The sequence below is a fragment of the Capsicum annuum genome, chromosome 1 (assembly GCF_002878395.1).
Source record: "Capsicum annuum cultivar UCD-10X-F1 chromosome 1, UCD10Xv1.1, whole genome shotgun sequence".
Lineage (NCBI taxonomy): Eukaryota > Viridiplantae > Streptophyta > Magnoliopsida > Solanales > Solanaceae > Capsicum > Capsicum annuum.
Window position 1 is genome coordinate 106,291,554 of NC_061111.1, and position 13,910 is coordinate 106,305,463.

The 13,910-nt window shown below is 29.5% G+C and overlaps 1 long non-coding RNA gene across 1 annotated transcript; it reads left to right on the top strand.

The window, feature by feature from the left end:
• Positions 1-4,602: 4,602 nt before the first annotated feature.
• Positions 4,603-8,189, top strand: LOC124895980. The gene is made up of 2 exons (XR_007052292.1): positions 4,603-5,250; positions 6,520-8,189. It is a non-coding gene; the product is annotated as an uncharacterized LOC124895980 (long non-coding RNA).
• The last annotated feature ends 5,721 nt before the right edge of the window (positions 8,190-13,910 follow it).

A 13,910-nucleotide genomic window follows, 5' to 3' on the forward strand; every position in this document is an offset into this window, starting at 1 on the left:
TACCTACAGGCATGATTCTTTAACAACCCATCTGCAATCCATTTGAATAATCGTTGATCAACTGTGTTAGTTTTTTTAGCCTCGTCCGAGATGTTGAACCCTTCAAACGGGTAATTCTTCCGTTCTCCCAAACTGACAGGCTCTATTTTTATCTTCTTTAGAAGTAGTTGATGGATTATCAATTGTAATATTATGCTCTTCAGCATGGCTTCTACTGTGATCCTCCTGGAAAGCCAGAATTGTCGATGCTAATTACAGATATACAACAAATTATCCATTTGTTACAACAGAAGAGCCTTATGTTGAAACAGATGGATCATCTATTGGGATAAATTTGAATAAGTAAATTAGAGCAGTACGATAATTTCGAACAGATGATTCATCTATTGCAATATAAGACTCATATATTGCAATAGATAACGCATCTGATATAACAGGTTAGACAACAGTTGCAACAGATGTATATATCTGTTTGATAATTTCAGCAGATGCATCATCTGTTGAAACAGATATGTGCCTATTTGTTTGTTGGAACAGGTGATGTACATTTACTTTCTTCGGCTCATGATGCTCTCTTGTGACCTTTGCACACTGAACATCGGTGCAAGACAAAGACAGAGGCATTGAAATTATGCTTTTTTTTATTCTTGATGATGCTTTGGAAGTATCTTTCCTCCTCCTTTTAGCCGCCTTGATCTCTAGTGGAGTGTATGGATATGAAATTCTCTATGATAGAATGACACCCTATTAGATATCATTTTTCTTACAAAAGTAGTTAGTGCATTAATAGCATTAATCACTCCATCGTGTTTCACCTTGCAGTCTTGATATTTGCACGTTGAACATTCGCTAGATGTGGCAAAATCTGGAGAAAAATCTGTACAACTAGTATAATCATAATTATAATGGCTTGTTGTTTCAATAACGGTAAGAGGAGCATCATTAGCCCCAACAGCAGCACCACTACCATTACCACTACCACTACGACTACCATTGTCAACAGCAACAAGCTCACCCTCCAAAATTATTTTTCTTGTGATGGTTGTTGCTCCAAACAATTCCATTATTATTCCATCAACGACCTTAGGGTTCGGTAAAGTTTGCACAGACCGTAAAGTAAGAAAAAATGTCATCTTCAACTCTCGATTGGTCGGAACAAGCCACGAATGAATAATCTAAAATAAATTGGTACATATATTAGAATGATGATAAAATTATTTAAAATAATCACTAATTAAAATAAAAACTTGCTTAGAATTGGACTTACTACTTCCTTGGGGGGTTGAAAAGATTAAGAAAGTTTGCATTTCTATCGGTTTTAGCCGACAACCATCTCAGGATATTTGGATAGAAAACTTCTTTATGGTAGGTCACTTGTTTTCTCAAATAAGGAATGGCTTCAAATGCCCAAGCCTATAACATAACGCCAATAAATCAAAAGCATTATTGAATAAAAAAATGATGAATCATATCATGATAAAAGAAATATTTACCATGAAAGCCCATGGAAAGCCATATAAGTTGACTGTCTTTGGCGTTAACGGAGTCAACAAATATTGGACAGTTATTTTGAAGCTTTCATAACCCTAAGGATAGTTGTTAAATGCCTCAAGATCCTTGAAGAGCTTTATTAAACCAACTCTTATGTTGTTGTTAACGTCTCTCGTCTAAAGAATATCATGTACAAATCAAACTAAGCACAGTGATTGTTTGTGCTTCTTTGAGAGTCCTTTACCTTTCAATGCTTCTATCAAATTTTTGTTTTTGAAGCTTGGACCAATAATCGACACCAAGTCATCACTATCACTCGACTTTTCTTTACTTTTTTTGGGTGTGCAGGGTATTTTTTTGGGTCAGAGTAGGTATAACTTGAGAAGGAGAAGAAGGATAACATTTTAATCCGGTAACTATGGCAAACTTCTTCCAACCAAAATAAACAGGCATGCCACAGTAATTTATCCACACCACATCTATCTTATCTTTGTTTTCATACATAAACCTAAGCTTGAGAAGATCGTATACCATTTTCATCTGGAAACGAGCATTGATGTCCTCCGGCCAATCAAGATATTGCCCAAAGTAGCTTTCCCTGAAATAAGCATCCAGTTTGTGTTCTCGAAGTATTTTTTTTAAGGCTTCAAAAAATTTTTCCGTGGTTGACTTAACCACGAAATCACCTGTTAAATCTGTGGCACCATCACACTACATTCTCATAGGATAACGATCAATGCTGAAGGTTTTGACCAACTCTTCGGCAGAAGGGCTATTAGCATTTGGATCATCTCTTTTGAGACATTCCTCCTCCCCATGTTCATTATATTCTGCTCCTGATTGAGATAACACTTGTAAAGCAAGTTCATTAAGTGGTGGATATAACCGAGCTACTACACTTGTTCCTTTACTTGGACTTGATTTGATTTCTTTTCTTTTGGGAGCCATATTATCTTAAATTAACTGAAACATAAAATAGATTATAATTGATTAATGTATCGTTAAAAAGAGATAACAGTAAATCTAACATGCACAAAGGTAAGGTAAAATAACAGTTCCAACAGACCATATATCTGTTGCACCAGGTATGTTATCTGTTATAATATATAACTGATTTGTTGTGATGGATGAGTAAACCATTGGAAATAATAAAAATATATCTCTAATCTGTTACACCAGATAGTTTATCTGTTGCAACATATAACCAACTTGTTGCAAGGATGAGTAATCCATTGGAAACAGTAAAAACAGATCTTTAATTTGTTGCACCAGGTAGTTTATCTATTTCAATATATAACCAACCTGTTACAATGGATGAGTAATCCGTTGGAAACAGTAAAAATAGATCACGCATCTGTTGCACCAGGTATGTTATCTATTGTAACATATAACCAACCTATTACAATAGATGAGTAAAGCATTGAAAATAATAAAAATAGATCACTAATTTGTTGCACCAGGTAGTTATCTATTGCAACATATAACCAACCTGTTACAATGGATGAGTAATCCATTAGAAACCATAAAAATAGATCACTAATCTGTTGCACTGGTATGTTATCGGTTGCAACATATAACTGACATGTTGCAATGGATAAGTAAACCATTGAAAATAATAAAAATAGATCACTGATCTGTTGAAACATATATTCATCTGTTGCAAAATGAGTTATCTGTTAGATCAAGTTGGTTAATGTCACCAATCCTTCATTCAAGACTTAAAAAACATCTTTCCTTCAATTTTCTCAAGAAACATGGTACAACTCTGAGCTTCATCTTGGAAATCTTTAATCTTGAGAGTTTTTTTTTTTTGCTTTCAAAATTTATACTCTTAAAACTTTCTAAAAGAGATGGCTTATTGAGAAGAATAAATTTTGAACAAATTTATTTTGTGCCAATTTCACCATAGCAACCAAATTTCTAAAATTTAATCATATAACTACAACTAGTCAGCTTTTTGCATGACATGAGTGCATATCAGATTTAAATAAAAAGTTAATGTGAGGAGTTTATTATATCAACAACAAAGGTTATGATGATGATGATAAAAAACATGAATTTTAATATAGCAATGTCAAAAATAAGTTCTTATATGGCCAATATTTTTTTTCATGAATACCATTGTGAGAGTTACTTTTGAGCCTATTTGGATGGACTTATGATTTATGATTTATAAGCATAAGACATAAATTAGAACTTATGACTTTTTCTTTATATTTTTTTTTATTTTAACTGAAAAATAATTACGTAAATGCATTTTGTATATTAACTAACAGTACAAATTGCTTTACTTGAAGCAACAATGTTTGACTCAAACGAAAAAATACAACATCAAAATAATGAATTAAGAAGAAAACAACAAGAAAGACAAGTTCATCATTCTTAATCCTTTTTTTTTATTTGTTAATTTTTTCTTTATTGTGATTTTAGTGCATTTGATATCTGAAGATTGTTTTATTTTTGGATGACCTCATAATATATATATTGTGTTTTTTTACATCTTATAATTACAAATAACATGCGTTCGAAAGTTATATATAGTTGTTATTCGTATGGCGAATATGTTTGCATAAGTAGATGTTACATGTTGACACCCAATTTTTAACTCTCCCTTTCATAAAATTAATTTCTCAATGCTTAGGATTTCAGAACATTTATATATATATATATAAATATATATATATAATTGGATTAACAAAAAATAGAGTGAATTTTGCAAAAGTATAATAATGTAGTAAGTATTATGTTAATTCGCTAACATATATTTATTTACTCATTTTAGAAAAATAGTGGAATGACGATTTAACATATATTTATTTATTTATATTTGATTAAATTTGTAAGATGTGATATTAATAAGAAAAATATAATTTTCAAACTCTTATGATGATTTAACATATAGTTAAGTGAAATCGATTAGGGGTGAATTAAATTAATTCATTTTCGGGTCTTTCTTTTCTTTCAGTTAAATTGTAATACAAACAACCAAATGACCCAACTTTAAGACCCTTCACCTCAGGCTCGGTTTTGATTAATCCAGATAGCCCAACAACAATTAAAATCCTCATCTATTCTAATTCAACTCCAACATATCAGCCCAATCTTTTTTAACCCAACAGAGCAATCCGGCCCAAGACCCTTTAATCTTTATCTCTTTATCTGGTTGTTATCCATAACCTCTGCCATATCAACGCAAACAGCAACAACTTCAACAAACAACAGCTTCCTCACCCCAAAAATTCACGAACAGTAATATAAATCGTCCAAGTCAAAGACAGATCTTATCCCTGCGAAATCCCCTCGAATCTGCTGAGATACAATCTTCAAAATCTCTTCACATCTGATATCTTAAGCCTTCATTGTTGACTTTAGGCTTATTGTTGCCCAAAATTCAATCTTATGACAAAATCATCAATCAAGTTCGGATTATGGAGATATGTTTTATCTCATCTCATTTCAGCCTATGTCAAATCTGAAAAGGGGTTAAATTTGAAATTCAAATTGATTGTTTTTTTACTATAAATAGCCGAACTTCCACCCTTTGAGAGGGAGCTTTTTTTTTAAGGTCTAAAATTGAAAGAAAGAGTGAAAACTAGTGAAGAAAGAAGAATCATCAGAAAAGCCATTGAGTCAGTATCAAAATATCATCTAGTTCCCAGTACTTTCCTCCTTGTTTTCTTACTTTCTTTCCAAAATCGAAGTTCGAGTTCGTGTTTGGATCTCCAACGGAAAGCCCTCTAGTTCGCTGCCCTCCACCAGGTAAATTTTATCCCGTCTAACTTTATTATAGTTATCTTTTGATAATTCTCTGATCGTTTAAGTCTATTATTTCTGTTTGGCCAATCATAAGCATAAACCTAAGATGAAATAGCGTCTGTCTATTTTATTTCGTTCGTCGTCTAATGTTTAGATATTTTAGTTCGTGATTTGGCTCGAATATTTTAAACTAGGAAGTCTCGATTAAAGTATAATGCTTTATCTTGGTTGGCTGTGAATGCATATTTGAAGCACTTATGCATTGCTTAGTTATTCGGGTTGTTAACCGTTCGTTTTGAAGATGAAATATGTGAAATAATAATCTATTTTGGCAATCTGATTTACTCAATTCGGTCGCTGGGTGGGTTTGTTTTTGCCTTTAAATGTGAGATATTATGTAGATTAGAGTAAATAATGTGATTCAGAAAGGTTATGTCTGGTCGAAAATAAAGAGTATGTCGACCTACTACGTAAAATTCATCTCGTTATCTCGTATCTGTCTTTTTCTAACCCATCGGCTTTGTTCTGTGAATACGTGCTTTGTTTTTGACTTCAAACTAGATTGATGCCTTGACTTTCCTTTATAGTTGTTTTACGTCTAAACGTATGGGTTCACTTTTCTGTGTCACCCTCACCGTCTTTTCTGTTATCTCGTCTAGATTTCATGAATATGTCATTTTGGGTGAATTCCGACCAAAATTTGAATTGTTGTTTTAGACTCTAAGAAATGATGTTGTATGTGAATATATTTTCAGTGAAATGTTGCTTACCCCGCTTTTAGTATCACCTGCGAGTCAAACCTAGATTCATCTCAAGTTTATATGGTTTTACTGTATGTGTCCGTTTCGTATATAAAATTCTCCATACATGAAGAACCCACTCCCCTTTTGCTGTTTATTGACGAATATGACCTTGTGGAGACATGGAAGGCCATGCTCCGTTAGGTATCTTGTCGTTGCATCCTTTACTTTTTAAGTTAAAGAGCATAATCTGATTTTCCTCGTTAGTTACTACTGCCATTTTTATTTTTTTTCAAACTTCGCTGCTCCTCTTCTTGTTTTCTTTGTTTTAGTCGTTTGTTCCCGGTAAAGTAAGGCAATAACAATGACATTCATTTCTTATATTTCGTAATTGCATTTTGGTACTTGGTGTTTTACCTTTGTTTAACTAACATTTTAAAAATGTCCTAGCCGGAAACATTCCAAGGTGCACAACTTATTGTTCCATGCCTTATATATTCTTCAACATCTATTTGTAACTTTATATCTATAGTGGCAGGAAAATATTAACCAAGTTGCAGAGATTTTGTTTGTCGAGGTAAGCTATAGACATCTTTATATGACAACATGCTCCTCTGAAAGTTTTACTGTCCAGTGAAGGCCTTTTGCGCCCTATTTGTCATTTTGTAGAGTGAGTTTTAAAGGGGTAAGTGAGCTGCCCCGTCTTGTTCTGTTCATTACCTATTCTATCTCGTTTTATACCAAGTGGGTTATACGCAAGTAAGTATGTAATGTATGTAGTTACTTGAGAATATGGGTCAAAACATTTTACTCTCTTGCTTACAGATTATAGAAAATAGGCGCGCAAGAAGTATCTTCTGCTTATTGATATGGAGATTTTTTTGGGGTGCTTTAAATTACTTGTCCTTTTTTTTTTTTTTGAGCTTTCCGAATCTGTCTACTGAGTTCCAGAGGAGAATCTGCCGCACTGGTAATGTATTGTTGGGTTGTATTGATGATTATTAAATCAATTAGCCAAGGATATTAAAATGCATGTTATGTGTTACCCTTTGTAGATCATGTGTTTTTCTTGTCTATGCTTTTATTAATTGTGACGCAATAACAAAAGATATATACCCATGGAACAAAGTTTATACTTAAGCGTATTCTTCTCTGTTGAGGCAATTTTATATAGCTATGAACACCTTGGCTGGCTTCATGTCAAATTTGATGTAGTTGGTAGTTTGCTTTCAGCTTATGATTAGTTAATATGAGATACTTCATGTCTTTGTTTAATTTCTCTTTTGAATGTGTTCAGAATCTTTTCTTTTCCATATCCTGTTAGAAAAAAAAAAACAATAAATATGTGACTAAATAGCAACGATTTAGGAATTTTCAGCCAAATCGGTTTAAGATTAATCGCCTATGATTGAAGCAGTGTATTATTTGTCTTAAAGTATTGGTTAGACTTCCTCTACGTGTTTATTTTTACCATGTTCTTTATCAAATAAAAAAAATCCACTTTGGTATGTTGTGTGTCTCAAGTAAAAAGGTTATTTTAATCGTTAGAGAAACTTGTGATCGTGATATAAACCAACCATGTTTCCCGTCTAAATAAATGATTCTTTGCAGATAAAGATACTTGTTGCAGACACCATATTTATAGATTTATCTTCTTGACTGAAGTTGTTAAATTGAAACCTTATTTAGCATGCTACATCTAGGCTTTCGGCGGAAAGTGTTTTTCCTCTTTTTCCTTGTACTATAGCTTTATTATCGTATCTTTTCTTAGAATTTATAGTCACATATAGAAGTTAACATGACATGAAAGATCCTTTGGTGCTAATATAGTATTTCATAAAGAGTAGTTTCGGTTCCTTTCTGTTTCTGTGCATATTCATTCTATAGTTTTTATTTCTTCTATTCTTTTAAGAAGTTCACATCATATTCCTCTCAAGTGAAGAATAATTTTCTCATTTCTAATCCTTATCTTTTTCTGTATCATGTGAACTCGGAAGCGTGTTTGGAGTCTCATGGCTTGACTCCATCTCTGTCCAAATCAGAGAAGCGACAATAGGCTATTACGTGCTTCGTCTAAACAGGCTATGTTGTTTAAATAGATTTACATTTACCTAAGTTATCCGCACTTATCCGCACCCCCCTACAATTGGTATCAAAGTCAATGTTGTTTAAAGTTATAGAAGTAGTATATATTTGAACTTATTTGATTAATTTATTAATTATGATAAAATTAGATCTAGATATCCACCAAAACATTATTTATAATATTTGCTTAGATGAATAACGAACAAAAATTACAAAAATTTAAAGAATTAAAACAAATAATATCTGAAAAACATAAAGAATTAAAAATAAGGATAGAAAGATTACACTATAACATAATTGCCAGAGTTAGTAAAGAATATTATTATAAAGGAACATATAATATAGAAGAAAGTAAAGAAATAAGAAGAGTATATTTTAGTAAATTGTCCGAACTATTAGTTCAAAAATAATAAAGAGTTGGGATGAAGCAAAAAATAGTAGATACCCTAGGAGCAAGAATAATATTTTTACAACAATGATATAGAAATCTATGTGAAAAATATAGAGAAGAAATAAAAATGGAAAAAACATTAATAAGAAATTTAGCATGTTGCAAAGATAAAATAACACCTCAATTTGGATGTGAAGAAAGATACTATAAGAAAAGAAAAAGACATAAGAAATATAAGAAATACAAAAAATCAAAATATAAGTATAAGAAACCAAGAAAAAAATATTATGTAAAAAATTATAAACATAAAAGACCATATAGAAAAAAAGAAATCTATAAAAGAATGTACTTGTTATAATTGTGGAAAACTAGGACATTTAGTTAGAGATTGTAAATTATCAAAAAATAAACGAATATCAGAAATAAAAATAGAAAATACAGAATATATGCAGATAGATTATATAGATTATGAATTAGAAAGTGAAGATAGTATATATGAAATTTCGGATAATGAAACAGATAACGAAACAGATAGTGAATTAGATGAATCAAATGACTGAAGAAGATATTAAAATGAATTAAATAACTAAAGAAGATATAAAAATAATAACAAAGGAAGAATATTTAAATGAAGAAGGAACAGATCAAAAAATAATATTTGATAATAATATATTTGACGAAATAAAAGGAAAGAATTATATTTAAGTGTAGAAAAAATATTTAAAATACCAACAATAAAAAATATATTTAGTAGAAAAAAAAAGAATATTACGTAGTAAGCCAAAAAAAAACATGTAATAGACTGTAGATATGCAAAATGAAGAGCTAGTATACCACTAGTAATAAAGAGAATGATTAATAAAGAAATAAACGATATAAAAAATAAGGATCCAATAAAATATGTACACCTTGGAGGTACAAAGATATTAATAAAAGCATGTTTTAGAGAAGAAATAGATACATCAATAGAATTATAAAACCTATAGAAAAAAGTATAATAACTGTCATAAAAGGAAATTTAATATACCAAAAATTTAAATTTATAATAAGTGCGAATTATTCAGCAGCAATAACAGATAAAAATATAGATAAATCATTAGTATTATATTGGAAAATATCAGGAATAGAACTAACCCCAGAAAGCAAGATGTAAAAATCTATATGTATTAACAACAAAACATAAAATAACAGGAAAAATAAAATCAATAAAATACAAATAGAAAGTCCTTTTGAACAATTCGTAAAAACAACTGATAATAATGATTATAGTTACAAAAATATAAACATAGAAGAAGATTTAGAAATAATAAATGACAGAATAAGTACATCAAAAAGAATAGGTCGTGAAAAATCAAAATTATTAAGTTCATCAAAACGAACAAGTTATGAAACAATTTCAACAGTTAATTTAAATCAATATTACATAACAGGAACAATAAATGAAAAAGAATATTTAATACTCTTAAACACAGGACAAGAAGAAAATTATATAGCAAAATATCTAGTAAAAAGTGAAGAAATAAAATCTAATAGTAATATATGTCCAGATCTATCAAGGAGTTTAATAAACATTTAGGATACAGCAGAAAAAGAAATAATAATAGGAGTTAGTAAAATAAAAATAGAATTTGAAATAAAGGAAGAAATTCAAAAAGCAGGCATAATATTAGGAATAAAATGGTTAGAACATGTAAAACCATACAATATAGAACATACACAATTATCTATAACATATAATAAAGAAAGATTATTCATAAAAAGAACTATAACATGATATGAAATATATGTACTTGTAAAGATAATAGTAGAGGGATATTATAATAAGTATTATACACCTATGATAGATACAGGAGCAGAAGCAAACTTATGTAGATACAACTGTTTACCAGAAAATAAATGGGATAAATTAAATATATCAATAGTAGTCAAAGGATTTAATAATGAAAGAAGTTTAATTACATATAAAGCTAAGAATGTAAAAATACACATATGGGATAAAATAATAACAATAGAAGAAATTTATAATTATGAACTTAACATCAAAAGATATGCTTTTAGGAATATCATTTTTAGATAAATTATACCCACATATAACAACTAGAACACACTGGTGGTTTACAACACCATGTAACAAAAAGTAAGAGCAAAAAGAGTTATTAATAAAATAAGAAAGAAAACTGATTGGATAAGAGGAAGTGAAAAAATTACACAAAAGTTAGAAAATATAAAAAAATATAGAAGATACAGTAGAACTAGTTGTATTTTCGATAGATAAAAAAGAAATAACTATATTTTCAATAGATAAGGTAGAAATAATAAAGAAAAAATTAAGAAAATTATACAGTGAAGATCCATTTAAAGGATGGGAAAACATAAAACTACTATAAAAATTGAATTAATAGATAAAAATAGCATAATAACTCAAAAACTATTAGCATATAATTTTGACGATTTAAAAGAATTTAAAATGCATATAGAAGAATTATTAGAAAAATAATATATACAAAAAAAATAATAGTAAACACAACAGTCCAGCATTTATAGTAAATAAACATAGTGAACAAAAAAGATGAAAAAGTAGAATGGTTATTAACTATAGAAATCTAAATGTAAAAACTATGACATATAATTATCTAATAGCAAATAAGATACTAAAAATAAGACAAATACAAGGATATAACTATTTTAGTAAATTTGATTGTAAATTAGGATTTTACCACTTAAAGTTAGGTGAAGATTCTAAAGAATTAACCGCATTTACGGTACCACAAAGATTTTATGAATGGAACGTATTACCATTTGGATATAAAAATGCACCAGGTAGACACCAACACTTTATGGATAGTTATTTAATTAATTACCTAATTGTATAGTAAACATAGATGATATACTACTATATACAAAAACTAAAGAAGAACATTTAAAATTATTAGAACAATTTACAAATATAATAGAAAAATCGGGAATAAGTCTAAGTGAAAAAAAGAAGTCAAAATTATGAAAAATCAGATAGAATTTTTAGGAATACAAATAGATAAAAGTGGAGTAAATATGCAACAACATATAGTACAAAAAATAATAAATTCAAAAGAAGAATTAGATACAAAAAAAAAATTACAATCATTTTTAGGATTAGTAAACCAAGTAAGAGAATATATATCAAAATTAGCAGAAAACCTAAAGCCATTAAAGAAAAAATTAAAAAAGAATGTAGAATATAATTGCAATGAAGAAGATAAAAAACAAGTTTAGAAAATAAAAACACTTTGTAAAGAATTACCAAAATTACAATTCCCAGATGAAAATAAAAAATTTACATATATAGTAGAAGCAGATGCAAGTGAATATAGTTATGGAGGAGTACTTAAATATAGATACGAAAATGAAAAAATAGAACATCATTGTAGATATTATTCAGGAACATTTAATGAAACATAAATAAAATGGAAAATAAATAGAAAAGAATTATGTTCATTATATAAATATTTATTAGCCTTTAAACCATATATTGTATATAACAAATTTATTGTGAGAACAGATAATACCCAGGTTCGATGGTGGTTAACAAGAAAAATATAAAACTCAGTTACGACGAAGAAATTTCAGAGATTAGTATTGAATATATTAAATTTTATATTTACGATTGAAGTAATCAAGACTGACAAGAATGTTATTGCAGATTACATATCAAGACAAAGCTACTCAAACTGATTTACCAATGGAAGAAGCTGATGTCAAAGATACCCAAACAGAATTAATATTACAAATGTAATATCACAAATGAAGTTATTACAAGAACGAGTTATCACAGGAAGAGCACATTAAAAAACTAGACCTAGAAGGTGATGATGAGAAACACCTAAAAACTTAAATTACTAACGAAATTTACTGTTACAGCTGCAAGTGCAGGTGATGTTTCCAAGGGAAAAAATATAGTCACTCAAAATAAACTTGAACCACCAAAGAAAAATAATTATAATCTCAACCAGATATTCTCAAAACCACATACACCAAATATACAAAAAGCAGAGTCATCTATACCTCCCCAGATACACACATATTCCGAGTCACTCAATCAACAAAAACAAACTTATAACCATATCACTCGTAAATATATTGATAATATTTCTACTTTACAAAAATGGTTAAATACAAAACCTATCCAAGATAAAATTTAGCAAAACAACACCAAGGATATATTACACAAAAATGTCAGAACTATAACAAACTTATTGCTTTGCCTGGCACCAGTGCAAATTTAATTTCTTCATGTTACTATTATGGATTATTATCTACGGTTTACACAATTACTGGAGACGAATTAACAAGAATTTCAGATATTCACAAAAATTTTATGGATTATAAAAGGATTACGAAGGGACAGTTATTTCTATGTTTGCTTCTACTCAGCACCAGCAGAAATATTGTTTGATGAGATAAAACAGACAATTATTGTTGTCAAGATAGGAATGACAGGAGAATATATTATTCCTAAAGACATATGCGAACAAGAAGAGATAACCAAAAATCAGATATCGGACTTTTACCGAAACAAGAGAGTTATTGGACTTAGCAGTATATTGACTGAGTTAGCAAATAATTATATAAATCAAAATCCAGTTTTGATTTACTGCAACAGAAATCAATTATTTGTTTACTCTACTTGTAAAAATATTAGAGAAAATGATAGAGAAGAGATAAGAAAATAGGTCATGACAATCCTAAAATCAGAAGAGTTACCAGTCACAAGATCTATTACAAAAGGAATTATTTCAGAAGAAGCTATGGATCAATTTTGTAAACAGATTGGCCAAAGATACGATGACCACAGATGCAGCAAATGTAGTGGCAGACACAACTTTATTCCAGATGTGATGCTACAATAGCAAGAAGATAAGAAAGCAGCAGATACGACAAGGAGAAGATAGCAAAAAGATAAGCCACAGAACAATAATGGAAGCAGCCAAGATATTCATGGAAGAAAGTGACATATGAAGATAGAAAGAGACATATTGAGAAAAGATGAATTATCTTTACGTAAAGAAATTATGTAGTAGTATAGCCTTTGATTTTTTGTCTTGTATAGCTTTATAGGCTTTTTGACTTTCTTGTACAATAACTATTAAGTAGATAGACTTTTTGTAGAAAGATATGTGTAAAGGATAGGAACAGTGTAAAATATTCATTTTTCCTTTATAAATAAAGGAACCGAAGGCAGATGAAAGGTAAGCCTTCATGAGTTGAAGCAAAAACCCTCTCTTGTACAAAAAACTTTTGAATTCTTTAATAAAAACAAGTATATTTTCAAGGAAAAGTTATGAATCACCAAACAGCTACGAAAAATCTAGAATTATCAGATTTACCAGAACAGGTATTTATATTTATGATTATGAATAGCTAAATTCATAAATTCCTGACAATCATGATATGATAAAATAAGTTCATGT